General features: G+C 40.4%; 1 long non-coding RNA gene across 1 annotated transcript in view; it reads right to left on the reverse strand.

Annotated features, from left to right (window-relative positions):
• Window positions 1-14140, reverse strand: part of LOC118152141 (uncharacterized) — an 83598-nt gene that overhangs the window by 61260 nt on the left and 8198 nt on the right. Inside the window, exons 2-3 of the long non-coding RNA XR_004740510.3 lie at window positions 13662-13757; window positions 8762-8859 (exon numbers count right to left, since the gene is read on the reverse strand). This is a non-coding gene — a long non-coding RNA (uncharacterized LOC118152141). The remainder of the gene's footprint in view (window positions 1-8761; window positions 8860-13661; window positions 13758-14140) is intronic.

The following is a 14140-nucleotide window of genomic DNA, read 5'->3' on the forward strand; positions in this document are numbered from 1 at the left end:
TGCACTTTGGGAGGCCGAGGCTGGCAGATCACCTGAGATCAGGAGTTTGAGACCAACCTGGCCAACATGGTGAAATCCTGTCTCTATCAAAAATACAAAAATTAGCTGGGCATGGAGGCAGGTGCCTGTAATCGCAGCTACTCCAAAGGCTGAGGCAGGAGAATCACTTGAACCCTGGAGATGGAGGTTACAGTGAGCCAGGATCATGCCATTGCACTCCAGCCTGGGCGACAGAAAAAGACTCCATCTCAAAATAAACCAAAAAAAAATGTAGACTGTATAATTTCTTGTGTGTCAAGTTCAAGAGCAGGCAGACTGTTCTGTAGTGACAGAGACAACAACAGGGCTTATTTTCGGAAGGAGGGAGAAATTAACTAAGAGCAGATGCTGAAAATGTTCTAGAACTTGATCTAAGTGGTCATTACTTTTTACACATAAAAATTCATCAAGTTATATACTAAGCATTTGCACACTCACACATACGCACATGTATGACATACTGTTATATTTTCTATAAAAATATATGTGTAAGTTATAGATACAAATGTAGTATAACTTATATACTTCATTAAAAGTGAGTATTGAAAATGATCTAAATGGTCCCAGCCTGGCCAACATAGCAAACTTCCATCTCTACTAAAAAATTAAAAAATTAGCCGGGCATGATGGCACATGCCTATAATCCCAGCTACTTGGGAGGCTGAGGCACCAGAATTGCTTGAACCTAGGAGGCAGAGGTTGCAGTGAGCCGAGATCATGCCACTGCACTCCAGCCTGGCTGACAGAGCAGGACTCTGTCAAAAAAAAAAAGGTGATAATTTCTAGTAATTAAGTTCTCACAAAAAAAAATACTTGCAAAGCAAGTACCAGGAAGTTCAGGATCCAATACAGATTTTTCTGAGAATAGGGCTCATCATCCACATGTATGAACAACTAATTTCAAGTATCTATACAATTACACTGAGGCCCAGGAGTGATATTCTATTGGTTTGTTTGTTTGTTTGTTTGTTTGTTTGTTTGTTTGAGATAAGGTCTTGCTCTGCCACCCAGGATCTCGGCTCACTGCAACCTCCACCTCCTGGGTTCAAGCAATTCTCCTGCCTCAGCCTCTTGGGTAGCTGAGATTACAGACGCATGCCACCACGCCCAAGTAATTTTTGTATTTTTAGTAGAGATGGGATTTCAGCATGTTGGCCAGGCTGTTCTCAAACTCCTGACCTCAGGTGGTATACCCACCTCGGCCTCCCAAAGTGCTGGGATTAGATGAGCCACCACGCCTGGCCCAAACGATTTATTTTTGATTCATCAGCACTAGCTAATCAGAAAGGATACCCAGACTATCAGAAGAGACAACCAGCTTTTATGACAGAACTGCACGCACTGCCCAGACATCTCTCCTCTGACTTGTATGAAGACAATAAAAGAATCCACTGAAAAAACTGGAATTCTTGGAAAAACAGAGGCTTTTATTGGGAAGACAGGCTAACACATCAAATAAGCGAGGAAACAATGAGATGAAATGAAAGCTTTCTACAATATGAAAAACATAGTTTTATACTATAAACAACGTTGATATAGTGGGTTCAAACATATGCAGGCTGATGACTCCAGGGTATGTGCCTCACCCGCTCTGCTATGCTTCCTTTGCACCAGGACACCAGGAATATGTTTCTGAATTTCCTCACTGGGAAGCTTAGACTTTGCTTGCACTTGCTCAAATATATATATATTCTGAGAATAGGGCTCATCATACACATATATGAAAACTAATTTCAAGTATCTATACTATTACACTGAGGCCCAGGAGTGATATTCTATTGGTTGGTTGGTTGGTTGGTTTGCGAAAGGGTCTTGCTCTGCCACCCAGGATCTTGGCTCACTGCAACCTCCGCCTTCTGGGTTCAAGCAATTCTCATCATACACATATATACACACACACACACACACACGTGTGTGTATATATATATATATATACACACACACACACACACATGCACACATATCTGTATATATTTATGTGCATATATATGTGTGAGTATATGTACATATATATATTTTTTTTTTGAGACGGAGTTTAGCTCTTGTTGCCCAGGCTGGAGTACAATGGTTAGTCTTGGCTCACCGCAAACTCCACCTCCTAGGTTCAAGCTATTCTCCTGCCTCAGTCTCCCGAGTAACTGGGATTACAGGCATGCACCGACACATCCGGCTAATTTTTTTATTTTAGTAGAGATGGGTTTTTACCAAGTTGGCCAGGCTGGTATTGAATTCCTGACCTCAAGTGATCCACCTGCCTTGGCCTCCCAAAGTGCTGGGATGCAGGCATGAGCCACCATGCCCAGCCTCAAATATATATTTTTAAGCACGAGTCTATTATCAGCTAACTTATATGAAGGTTTGCTCTTCTCATTAGACTCTGGGTGTGACTGCATGGTGCTTCTCCTCTGCATTTTCTTTTTCTTTTCCTTTTGAGACAGGGTCTCACTCTTTCACTTAGGCTGGAGTGCAGTGGCATGATCACCACTCGCTGCAGCCTCAACCTCCCTGGGCTCAAGCCATCCTCCCATCTCAGCCTCCTGAGTAGCTAGGACCAGAAGCACACACTACCATGCCTGGCTAAGTTTTACAGTTTTTGTAGAGAAGTGGTTTCGCCGTGTTCCCCAGGCTGGTCTCAAACTCACGTGCTTGAGACTCAGCCTCATAACGTTCTGGGACTACTGGTGTAAGCCGCTGTGCCCAGACCCAGCTTTGGATTTTCAACTGAGCCCTGGGTATCTGTAATTCCTCCAAGGTACTACATTTTTCTAGGCAGTGTGATGGGAAGCTTTGGCTTTTAAAGTCACTCTGACAAGAAGGTCTCCTGCACCTCCTTCACTAGGCAGCCTCAACTCAAGTATGCTATGACACTTCCTATTAATCACCATTAAACAGTCTCTTCCACTCTGAGAATAGTGCCTTAGACAGCACCATTTGATCACTTCCTACCCAATATTGTATATGTCATACCTGCATTCACCAGATGAGTTTTGAAGGTTAACTACTTCATTTCTAAATCTCCAAAAATTATTACATTTACTTCATGTCTGATAAATGAGAATGTTTACAACCAACAGATAAAAAAGGGTAATTTATATTCAAGTATCTAATATCTAAAAACCTTCTTTGTGAAGAAATGTCTCATATTTAAATAACCTAATATTGGCTGAGTGCAGTGGCTCATGCCTGTAATCCCAGCACTTTGGGAGGCTAAAACAGGCAGATCACTTGAGGTTAGGGGTTCGAGATCAGCCTGACCAAATGGCAAAACACTTCTCTAATAAAATATAAAGTTAGCTGGGTGTGGTGGCATGCATCTGTAATCCCAGCTATGGAGGAGGCTGAGGTGGGAGAATCTCTTGCACCCAGGAAGTGGAGGTTACAGTGAGCCGAGATTGCACCACTGCACTCCAGCCTGGGTAACAGAGCAAGACTCCATCTCAAAACAAACAAGTAAACACAAATAAAAAATAACTTAATATTTTAGGCTTCATCTTAACCAGGTTTTCTTTCATATTGTAGTTAATGACCTTGAAATGTCAGCAAACCTGTTAAAAGGAATGAAGAATTTTGGAAGATAGAATGAAATTTAGTAGTGACATAGAGTCTGGGCAAGGTGGTTCACGCCTGTAATCCCAGGACTTTGGGAGGCCAAGGCAGGCAAATCATGAGGTCAAGTGATTGAGGCCATCCCGGCTAACACGGTGAAACCCCAGCTCTACTAAAAATACAAAAAAAAAAAAAAACTTAGCTGGGTGTGGTGGCACACGCCTATAATCTGAACTACTCAGGAGGCTGAGGTAGAAGAATTGCTTGAACCCAGGAGGTGGAGGTTTCAGTGAGCCGAGATCACACCACTGCACTCTCGCCTGGGCGACAGAGCAAGACTCTATCTCAAAATAAACAAACAAACAAATAAATAGTGACTTAGAATACATTATTGAAGGAACCAGAACTTTAAAAACTGCTCAAGATCAAACAAATAGCATAGCTAGGAAATTATAACCTGAAAGAACATAGATTCAAACATGTATCACAAGTTTGCAGTGTCTTATCTTTGTATTAAAAAAGAGATAAGGAAGTGTTCCATTTTTTTCTTCAGAGCCCTATTTTACCAGTAGTCTAGATTTCATAACTTGGGGTGGACCTAGAAAATTTGGAACATTCAGATAATAGCAATATGATGATTAAGGGATTAGTAATACCTAGACTTGCACTTCCAAGATTAATTGATGCTTCATAAGACTTATCATTTTCATAAATGTCAGATAACTGCTTAAGATAATTTAGTTTCTGTTCAAAATGAAATGTTTTGTTCCCCTTCCAAACAACTAGCAATGAAGTGATTGTGTATTTTTTATGTTAAAATTTAGCTTAAAAATCTTTCCTTCAGAGGGGATTATGTCTTCTATTAAATTTTAATTTTGATGATCACAATCTTTTCCCAGCAGGAATATTTGTTTGTTTTTAGCCTAAGCTAATACTTGGCTAGAGGATTCTAACCCATGAATAGGCTAAACCCATGATTATCAAACCCATGTTTGGTTAGAATTTAATTAAGTTTATCTGAGATATTGTATAAGCATTTGAAAATACACTGTAAAATGATTCAACTCCCATAGGATGGTAATAATACTGGGTTTTTAAACTTTTTGTCATTATGAATGCACACTAGTTGTACATATTTATGAGGTACATGTGATATTTTGATACAAGCACACAATGTATAATGATCAAATCAGGGAAATTGGAGTATGCATCATGAATGAAGCATTCATCATACTGCTTTCTCTGTAATTCCCCAATGATTAAATAATCACCTTTCGTAGTTTATTTGTATCACAGCCCTTATAATCAAGTCATATCCATTTGAATGGTAGGGGGACAGAGCATCTACCTTGACTGTTGGTTAAGTTCAATAAAATCATAGAGGTGGAAGGAATTTTAGTGATACAGTATTGACCTTAACAAATACATGAGTTGTAATGAACAGTGACCAAGTGATTCTCTATGGCTTTGATTTAGGTCACAGAGACCTGGAAAGCTTTATTCATGTCTAAACCAAATCTACCTTTCTGTAAGCAAAATTCTTCTTGTCCTGTCTTCAGGGTATACGTGTATGTGGAAACTTTGTCCTTTGCTGTTTGGGATTTTTTTAAATGTACTTGAGTATAATTTAGGTAACCCTCCTAAAGTCAAAGCTGCTGATGTTCTCTGAATTCCAATACCCATTTTAGCAGCTAAATTATTCTGTTGCCTTTCACCTCGTCATCTTCAAGTTACTTTCCTTAAATTATTTCACTTAAATAATGAGAGAATTACTAATCTAGCATATTTAACATAACCTGAACATAATCATTTCTTTGGTTGCTTGTTTAAGGAGAAAGAGTGTATGTCGGTGGTGGGTGTGTACATTCTGAGTCCTAGTTTTCAATGAGATCACAATCAGATGTTATTACCTAATATAACATGACATATCAGTTTGGAAGAAGTATAATTTAGAAGGAAATAATGTGGCTCCTGGAATCAGATATATGGGTTGGTATTCTAGCTGTACTATTTATTAACTAGGAGAATTTGGACGCGTTGCTTAACCTTTCTGGGTTTCTTTCCCTCACCATAAAGCATGGATAATAATAGTGAGAGGATTAAATAAATTAACACATGAAACACTCAGGATAGCGCTGGGCTCATAGTAAGCACACAGTAAGTGGTAGTTGTTCATGATCATGTTATTGTATACATACATGACAATATTGACATATTTAGGCTCCTCATACATTTCCTAGTTGGAAACCTGGCAAATTCCTATTCACCCTTCAGTGCCCTGACCCAGGTATAATACCCACCATGGGCATTTCTGCCCCCAACACCCCAATAGACTGATTGTGTGCAACTTGGTGCCAGTTTGAACCCCTGCCTAATTCAGACTCTGAGCTAATTGTAGGCTCCATGGGAGGTGGTGGGATGGGCCCAGCGGGATGGTGGGCTGCAGGTCAGACAGCATGAGCTCCAGACCTGGCCTTCCAAGCTTGATGTCCTCTGTGGGCTGCCCTGAGGACTAAATGAGATTGTGCCTGGCAAGTCACATGAGCATGCAGGGGATAGGTTGAGGGCCATTTGTTTTGTCAATGAAAAATACGCCCCAAAAAAACCTCTCTTTCATTGTAGAAGGTCTGACTCCACAACCTGTCACTTAATATGAACGTTAATTGACTTAAGTATTTTCCACCATTCCCCATTTTTCCCTTATGTTTTCCCAAATACCACAGGGATTATATACATATTTATCTTCAAGTATTTTTATTCTTTTTTTTTTTTTTTTTTTTTTTTTGAGATGGAGTCTTGCTCTGTCGCCCAGGCTGGAATGCAATGGTGCGATCTCAGCTCACTGCAACCTCCCCCTCCTCGGTTCAAGCTATTCTCCTGCCTCAGCCTCCCAAGTAGCTGGGACTCACAGGTGCATGCCACCACACCCAACTAATTTTTGTATTTTTAGTAGAGATGAGGTTCTACTATGTTGGCCAGAATGGTCTCAAACTCCTGACCTCAAGTGATCCACCTGCCTCGGTCTCCTAAAGTGCTGGGAATACAGACGTGAGCCACTGCACCCAGCCTATCTTTAAGTATTTTTTAAATTCACCAATTCAGGAGATTCTTGTTCACCTCACATTTTCAGAAGAAAAGAGAATTCACACAAACCGAGCAGCCGAAGTCACTTAAAATTGGTTTTCCTTACACTTTCCCTCCCAGTTACTGTCTTTTTGTTCTAAGGAAGAAGGGGCTATTTGCCATCACCAAAGGGCTTTTCAGCGGCAAAAGCCGCTGGTTTGTTTTTTTTTTTTCAGTCATATAATGAAACCTCTAACACCAAGCAGCAGTAATTTTCAGTTTTCCATTTGTCCTCAATTCAATGTACACAACCAGGTAGTAAAAAAAGCATGTGAAAATTATTTCTTAAGTATTGTAGATGAAAAGAACAAAAAGAGAATTAGTCCGATATTTAACAACCGTCAACAGTTAAAATCTAAAAACAAGAGGCATAGTAGGAGCTCAGTTTAGCATCTTGGTAAACTTCTTTGCTTTCTACTTATTGTTTCTCATTTTTGACTAATAATTTCTGTGAAATCAAGGCCTGCCCTTCTCTGCTCCACCAAGTTGCTTACATTGCTACGGTCAGCCTCAGTTAGTCCAGGGAATGGAAGGGAGAGCACCTACAGCATTTAGAGGGTAGATTTATTTGGTATTCAATGTCTTAATAAGATTTTAAAAACATATTTAGGAGAAATTGCTAATTAGTGTATAATCCTGATACCAGTTCCAAAAAAAGTGTTTTGTTTGTTTTTTTTTTGGAGAGACAGGGTCTTATTCTGTCACCCAGCCTGGAGTGCTCTCACACAGTCATAGTTCACTGTAGTCTCAAAAACCTGGCCTCAAGCAATCCTCCTACCTCAGCCTCCCAAGTAGCTGGGACTACAGGCATGCATCAGCACATCTGGCTAATTTTCTTATTGTTTTTGGTAGAGACAGTCTCCGTATGTGGCCCAGGCTGGTCGTGAACCCCTAACCTTAAGCAAATGTCCCTCCTCGTGTGCGCAAAGTGCTGGGATTACAAGCATAAGCCTCTGTGACTGGCTTACAAAAGATATTGTTTAAATTCTCTTTCCTCAACAAACATATGGAAAATAATTATATTTTCCCTCCAGCTTTTCTGACAATATACCACTTTCACTGGTTTATCTTAGACATCTCAAACCCTTGCAAACCAGTCCTGATCTTAAGACTTCTGCGTGTAGAATCAAAAAGAAAATAAACTGCAGTATCTGAAACTTTGCATTTGAAGTTTGCATTACTGTACTTATGTCTGTTCCATTGATTCACATACTCCCCCTACAAGATGTTCTCTATACACATTTTGAAAAATGGTGTCTTTACTGAGTAATTTCTCTACACACACCCACATTCACTTCTTAGTTTATTTAAATTAGCAATTATACCTGCCAAAGGAAAGTTCCATCTAGAAATACAAGGTCAGTTTCCTAACCAGTAGCCATGAGATAGAATTAAGTAAATTAGTCTATGGTCACACCACCCTGAACACATCTGATCTCAGAAGCTAAGCAGGGTCAGGCCTGGTTAGTACTTGGATGGGAGAATTATGTAAATTTGTTGTGTTTTTCCTTTTTTTTTTTTCCTTTTGACACAGAGTCTCACTCTGTTACCCAGGCTGGGGTGCAGTGGCATGATCTTGGCTTACTGCAACCTCCGCCTCCTGCGCTCAAGCAATTCTTCTGCCTCAGCCTCCCAAGTAGCTGTGATTACAGGCTTGTGCTGCACGCCTGGTTAATTTTTGTACTGTTGGTATAAGCTGGGTTTTACCATATTGGCCAGGTTGGTCTCTAACTCTTGGCCTCGAGTAGTCTTCCCTCCTTGGCCTCCCGAAGTGCTGGGATGTTACATAAGTGAGCCACCACTGTGGCCAGAATTAAGTAAAATAGTTTCAAAGAGAGAAGAAACCATTTTACCTGTATATTGGCTAAATTATTTGATTGCTAACATACATAACATATACCATAATTCTGTCTCACTCATTACTTAATATATCACAGTGTTATTTGCTTTAGATAAAATGATCTATATCAACTAAAATATTGCAGTAAGTTAAAGTCTACTTTGAAGATGTTTAGCAGTAATACAGATTCATTCCATACTGGAGGAGACTCACTTTTTCAGGTTTTTTCTTTTTCCCTTCTCGGACTCCAGGATTAGCCACACATACAAAAGGGCAAGGCAGGATCTTAAACGTCCTTTCCTTGAAAACATCTGAAACAGAAGGAGGTGTGTCTAAGCACAAAAAACGACTGTTGCTAAAATGGCATTGCTTTCTCGTATGTCACACATCTCCAGACATAATGATTCTGGAAATCAGGATAATTACCACCTTTGCTCCCCTATTCGGCGTTTGTGGATCACCTGATTTTTCCTTTTTTCATCTAGAGAGATGTGTGAAGCCAGGCAATGTGACTGCAGATTTTCCCTGTACAGATATAATCTGAAGAAGACTGAAAAAGCTTCATTCTCTTTAACTATTTGGTTTTATTTCATACAAAGAAAATGAAACGACAGAACAGTTTTTCATTTGGCTTTATTTCGGCAATTGCTATAATTGAAAGCGTAAAACCAATCAATGACACCTCTGGTTAAAAATTATTTCTGAGAAGTATCCCGAAGGAGTGATTTCTAAGGAATAATATGCAGCCTTCAATTTACTTTATCACAGCTGGATATGAAGTTAAATCCCGGCTGGAATTTAACCACCCAGAACCAGGCACCAGATGGCTTATCTGCACCTCATCCCGACAGCTGTGTCCTGATATGCACAGCTGGTCCTCACATTTGAATGACAATATTTAAGTGATAACATTATGTAATGTAGAAAAATGTGTTTGGGTAGCATGGGTCTTGAAAACTAGATTGCACAGTTGCTCTTAATAGTAAACGCACGGCCTCCATGGCTAATTCACATTCCTTCTATTTGTGTTGATGGGCCTTGGCTGGAGATAAAGGTTGACTGGCACATGGCAACACTCCAGCGCCATTCATATTGTGCTGCCGTCTATCCATAATGACCCTCCTGGGTACTCACCATGTTAGATTTTCCTTCACATTAAAATAAGCACAACAGAGTTTCCATTGTGAAGCAGGAGACTTTTACAATTTTGCAATAATTAATAATACTGCATTCAGCTATGGTGGAGGAATTAAAAAGTATTTGATTGGAAAGCAGCTGCTACGGAGATTCTTCAACGTTGTTGGGATATTATTACTCCTATCTTAGTTGAACCACAAATGTCAGCAGGTCATGAAATATAATAAAATTAATATAACATAATTTAGCACTTTAAATAAAAAAAACTCTGTGAAGGGCAATTCTCAAGGAAATATATTTGAATACATTTCAGACATGAATGAAAAATCTGACATATTTCAAATGTGAGATGGATGACTGAATGTGCAAGAGTTCCAGAAAATATCTAGTGGCAAGTTTTCTAATTTCACAAGTAGACAGAGATTTGCTATGCTGCTGCTCAAACTCTGATGCATGTATGCACCACCCCAGTGACAAAAAGAAAACTTATCCTTAATGTGTCTCCAAAGCAGTCATGGATAGAAGGAAGAAACACTCTATTTGTAGTAAAGAGCTGCGGATATAGTATCTCACTGCTACTTTCAGTTTCTACAGGTTTGGTCCTGTCATTTCACTTCGATAAACCTCAATGCCTTCACCAGAAAAATGGGAGCCATAGATGATAATACACATGTGACTCTGTTTAGTAAACTGCTGTGAAACAGAAGAAAGTGGTGTGACTCTTACTGCTGCTGCTTGGTTCTCTCGGGGACTCACTAAATAGTACTGCCTTTCTCCACCAGGATTCTCAATAAACTGAAATATAAAATTAAGGAGTGGCACAGAAAAGACTGAAGACCACTTTCATAATTAATAAAGGCTAAGTCAGAGGCCATCCCTTGCTTCGAGAGTCAAATGGACTTCCTAGCATTAAACCCCGGGAATGGACAGATTTATGCAGTGAGGCTTGACAAAGCAGAGGCAAAGGACACAGTCCCTGTGAGCAGCTCAGGATCAACAGAAAAAAGGTCACAGATGAGGCTGGCTTGCCTGGTTTCATCTTTCAAAATGTATGACTCAAAGAAGCCACTCAAAGCAAAAGAATAAAAGGACTGTGCTGCACTGAATATCCTCGACATGAAAGAAAATGTACGGAGTGTCTTCCTCTAACATTCCTCAGCTTTTCTTCTTACTCGGGCTGACTTAAACGTCAGTGCTTGGTCAACCAGGGATATGGCTCTCCTCTTCGGAGGAAGATACCATAATCGAGCAGGACAGTCCTACTCCTACTTCCATGAAGCTACTCTCTCAATATCAGTAATCACTTCTGTGAGTATCTTTCCGAGTCCACTGTGGACGACATGGATTTTACCCTCATAAGGCTCAGAAATCTGTTAGAGTACTACATTAATTAAATCAACTCCAAGGTCACTCTGCACCCAAAGCCAAAAATGCATTCCTCATCCTATTTCTCATCCTAAGCTATGTCCAGTCACATTGTTCAATATAACTAGGTAAAGCTCAGTGCTTCACTCTCTCTCCTTTACACCACATATCCAAGCTATCACCAAGCCCTGTAGGTTCTTCCTTCAAAACCACTTCTTGGCCAGGCATGGTGGCTCATACCTGTCATCCCAGCACTTTGGGAGACAGAGGCAGACAGATTACCTGTGGTCAGGAGTTTGAGTCCAGCCTGGCCAACATGCCGAAATCCTGTCTCTACTAAAAATATAAAAATTAGCTGGACACAGTGGCAGGCACCTGTGATACCAGCTACTCAGGAGGCTGAGGCAAGAGAATCACCTGAACCCGTGAGGGGGAGGTTGCAGTGAGCTGAGATCTTGTCACTGCACTCTAACCTGGATTACAAGAACGAAACTCCATCTCAAACAAACAAAAACAACAAAACGAAACAAAAACCCCCTTCTCATCACTTCACCATGAGCATCCCTCCCCAGCAATTCCATTATGCTGCTTCATTTTCCTGGTTCCATGAGTTCTACTACTCTTTTGCTACATTTGTTTAGTATCCATCAGAGTAGGAATTTCATCTGTTTTATTCACTACTGTATCCATAACACCTAAAAACATTCCTGACACATGGTAGGCAACCAATAAATACTTTTGAAAAGGGAGAGGAGGGGAGAGGAAGGGAGGGGAGGGCAGAGCAGGGGAGGGAAGGAGAGAGGAGAGGAGGGGAAACATAAAAGAGAAGGGAGGAAGGACGAGAGGGAGGGAGGGAAAAAGAGGTAAGAAAAGAAAAAGGCAAATGAAAAGCAACAATTGTTAGGGTTTCTAAGGCTAAGGAACCCTTTTATTGCAAGACACCCTCTTCAATTTGTGGTAGAACCTCCCCCTGAAGCCTAGAATACAATGTTAGTGGTATATGAAAAGCGCTGTTATCATTTATTACAAACTTCTTATTTTCCAACTCTAGCCTGCACTTTGTCATTATCAGCAATACCAATAGATTTCCCATCAACCAACTAGACTCCGTCTATGGGAGGGGATAACTCTCACTTTTTGTGTTATAATTTAGGTGTTTTAAAATGATACTGAAGAAAGGCTGTGATTAATTAGGATTCAGCAGTGTTAGGCTACTTGATTCAAATGGATCCTCATTCATGTTTCGCAATCTTTTTCGTTCAGTTGTTGCCCATCTTCATGAGACTTTCCATAATAAATCCTTTAAAATGCTTCACCAATTTCTAGCCACCAATTCCATTTCAAATCTGTTGTAATCTTGGCGGGTGATTTTTACTACTCTAAGAGAAGATCAAGATTAGCAGGCATGAATTCCCCCATGTGCCTTTAATCTTTTACTTTTAAGAAATAACCATCTTTTTCCTCCCAGATGCAGAATTGTCATTTTCCTTTCAATCTCTCCTTGAGTACCACAGTCATAATTCTGATGTCAATGTAGTTTCTTTGGTCCTTGAAATCTAAATAAGATAGATTTAGATTCTGAATTTATACTCTTTTGAAGTCCAAAGTCCTTTAAAATGTTTCTAGATATTTACATAGCTCTTAAATTTTCAAGCACACCTAAGTATCTGAGCTTCTGTTTCTGTATGTCTATTCCCCTTAAATACCATGTGAGGGTTAGGGGGTTTTTGTTTGTTTGTTTCTTGAGACATAGTCTCACTTTATCACCTAGGCTGGAGCGCAGTGGCCTGATCTCATCTCACTGCACTCCAATAAATAATTTTGAAAAAACAAAAGGGAGAGGAAAGGAGGGGAGGGAAAGGGAGAACAGGAAAGGGAAGTTGGGGGTGGAGGTCAAGTGAGTCTCCTGCCTCAGCCTCCCAAGTAGCTGGGATTACCGGCATGCACCACCACACCCAGCTAATTTTTTGTATTTTTAGAAGAGACGGAGTTTTGATGTGTTCAGGCTGGTCTCGAACTTCTGCCTTAAGTGATCTGCCTGCTTTGGCCTCCCAAAGTGCTGGGATTAAAGGCTGAGCCACTGCTCCTGGCCCCATTATATACTATGTTGATCCAGAGATGAAGTCCAGATCATTCAAAATGTTTTGAAAAAACAAGAAGGAAATGTTGTGGGAACTGGAGATTTTATTGAAAAAGCCAGGTGGCATCATTCTGATGAATGAGAACAATGCAGTATTCTATTGGGAGTGTCTGAGAACACTTTTGCTTTCTGGATGAAAAGGGAAAGATGTGGCTCATACCAGGTCCTTCTCCTTTTCCCCAACTTGAATATGGATGTATGTCAGGAGCGAACACAGTGGCTGCCTTGTGAACGTAAAGCAGCAAGTAAGTTCTCACATTTTAGAGCTACTGAATCAATGCCAGCAGCTTTCTACTTATTAGGTGCAAAAAAGTAAAGCCTTATGGCTTTAAATCACCATTAAATTTTCTGTTACTTGCAACCGAAGCACTTAAAACTAACACAAAATTGCCAAGTTACAATGATGATAACTCTACACCTATGAAATTCAAGGGGTTTAATGATTTATGAGTTGGGTGTGGTGGTACACACCTGTTAGTCCCAGCTGAAGCAAGAAGACGGCTTGAGTCCAGGACTTCGAGGCTGCAGACCTACGATTATACCTTTGAATAGCCACTGCACTCCAGCCTGGAAAACATAATGAGACGTGTATCAAAATAAAAATTCTTTTTAATCTGTGCCTTTATTCTAAGGGTCATCCAGTAATAAGGGCACCTAAACTACTGAGTGCCGTCAGAGCTTTGAGATACAATTAAAAGCTAGGGAGTGCACAGCTACCCAAGTCTGTGGCTACCAAAAAATTATAAAGATGGTAGGAGGATCAAAAACCCTCTTCCATAGAAGCTAAATTAGCTGGGTGTGGTAGCCCACACCTGTGATTCCAGTGACTCAGGACGTTGAAGTGAGAGGATCGCCTGAACCCAAGAGTCAGAGGATGCAGTGAGCTGAGATCGCACCATTGCATTCCAGCCTGGACAGCAGACAAGACACTGTCTCAAGTCCCTGACATG

This window comes from Callithrix jacchus, chromosome 3 (genome assembly GCF_049354715.1).
Source record: "Callithrix jacchus isolate 240 chromosome 3, calJac240_pri, whole genome shotgun sequence".
In the NCBI taxonomy this organism is placed as follows: Eukaryota; Metazoa; Chordata; class Mammalia; order Primates; family Cebidae; genus Callithrix; species Callithrix jacchus.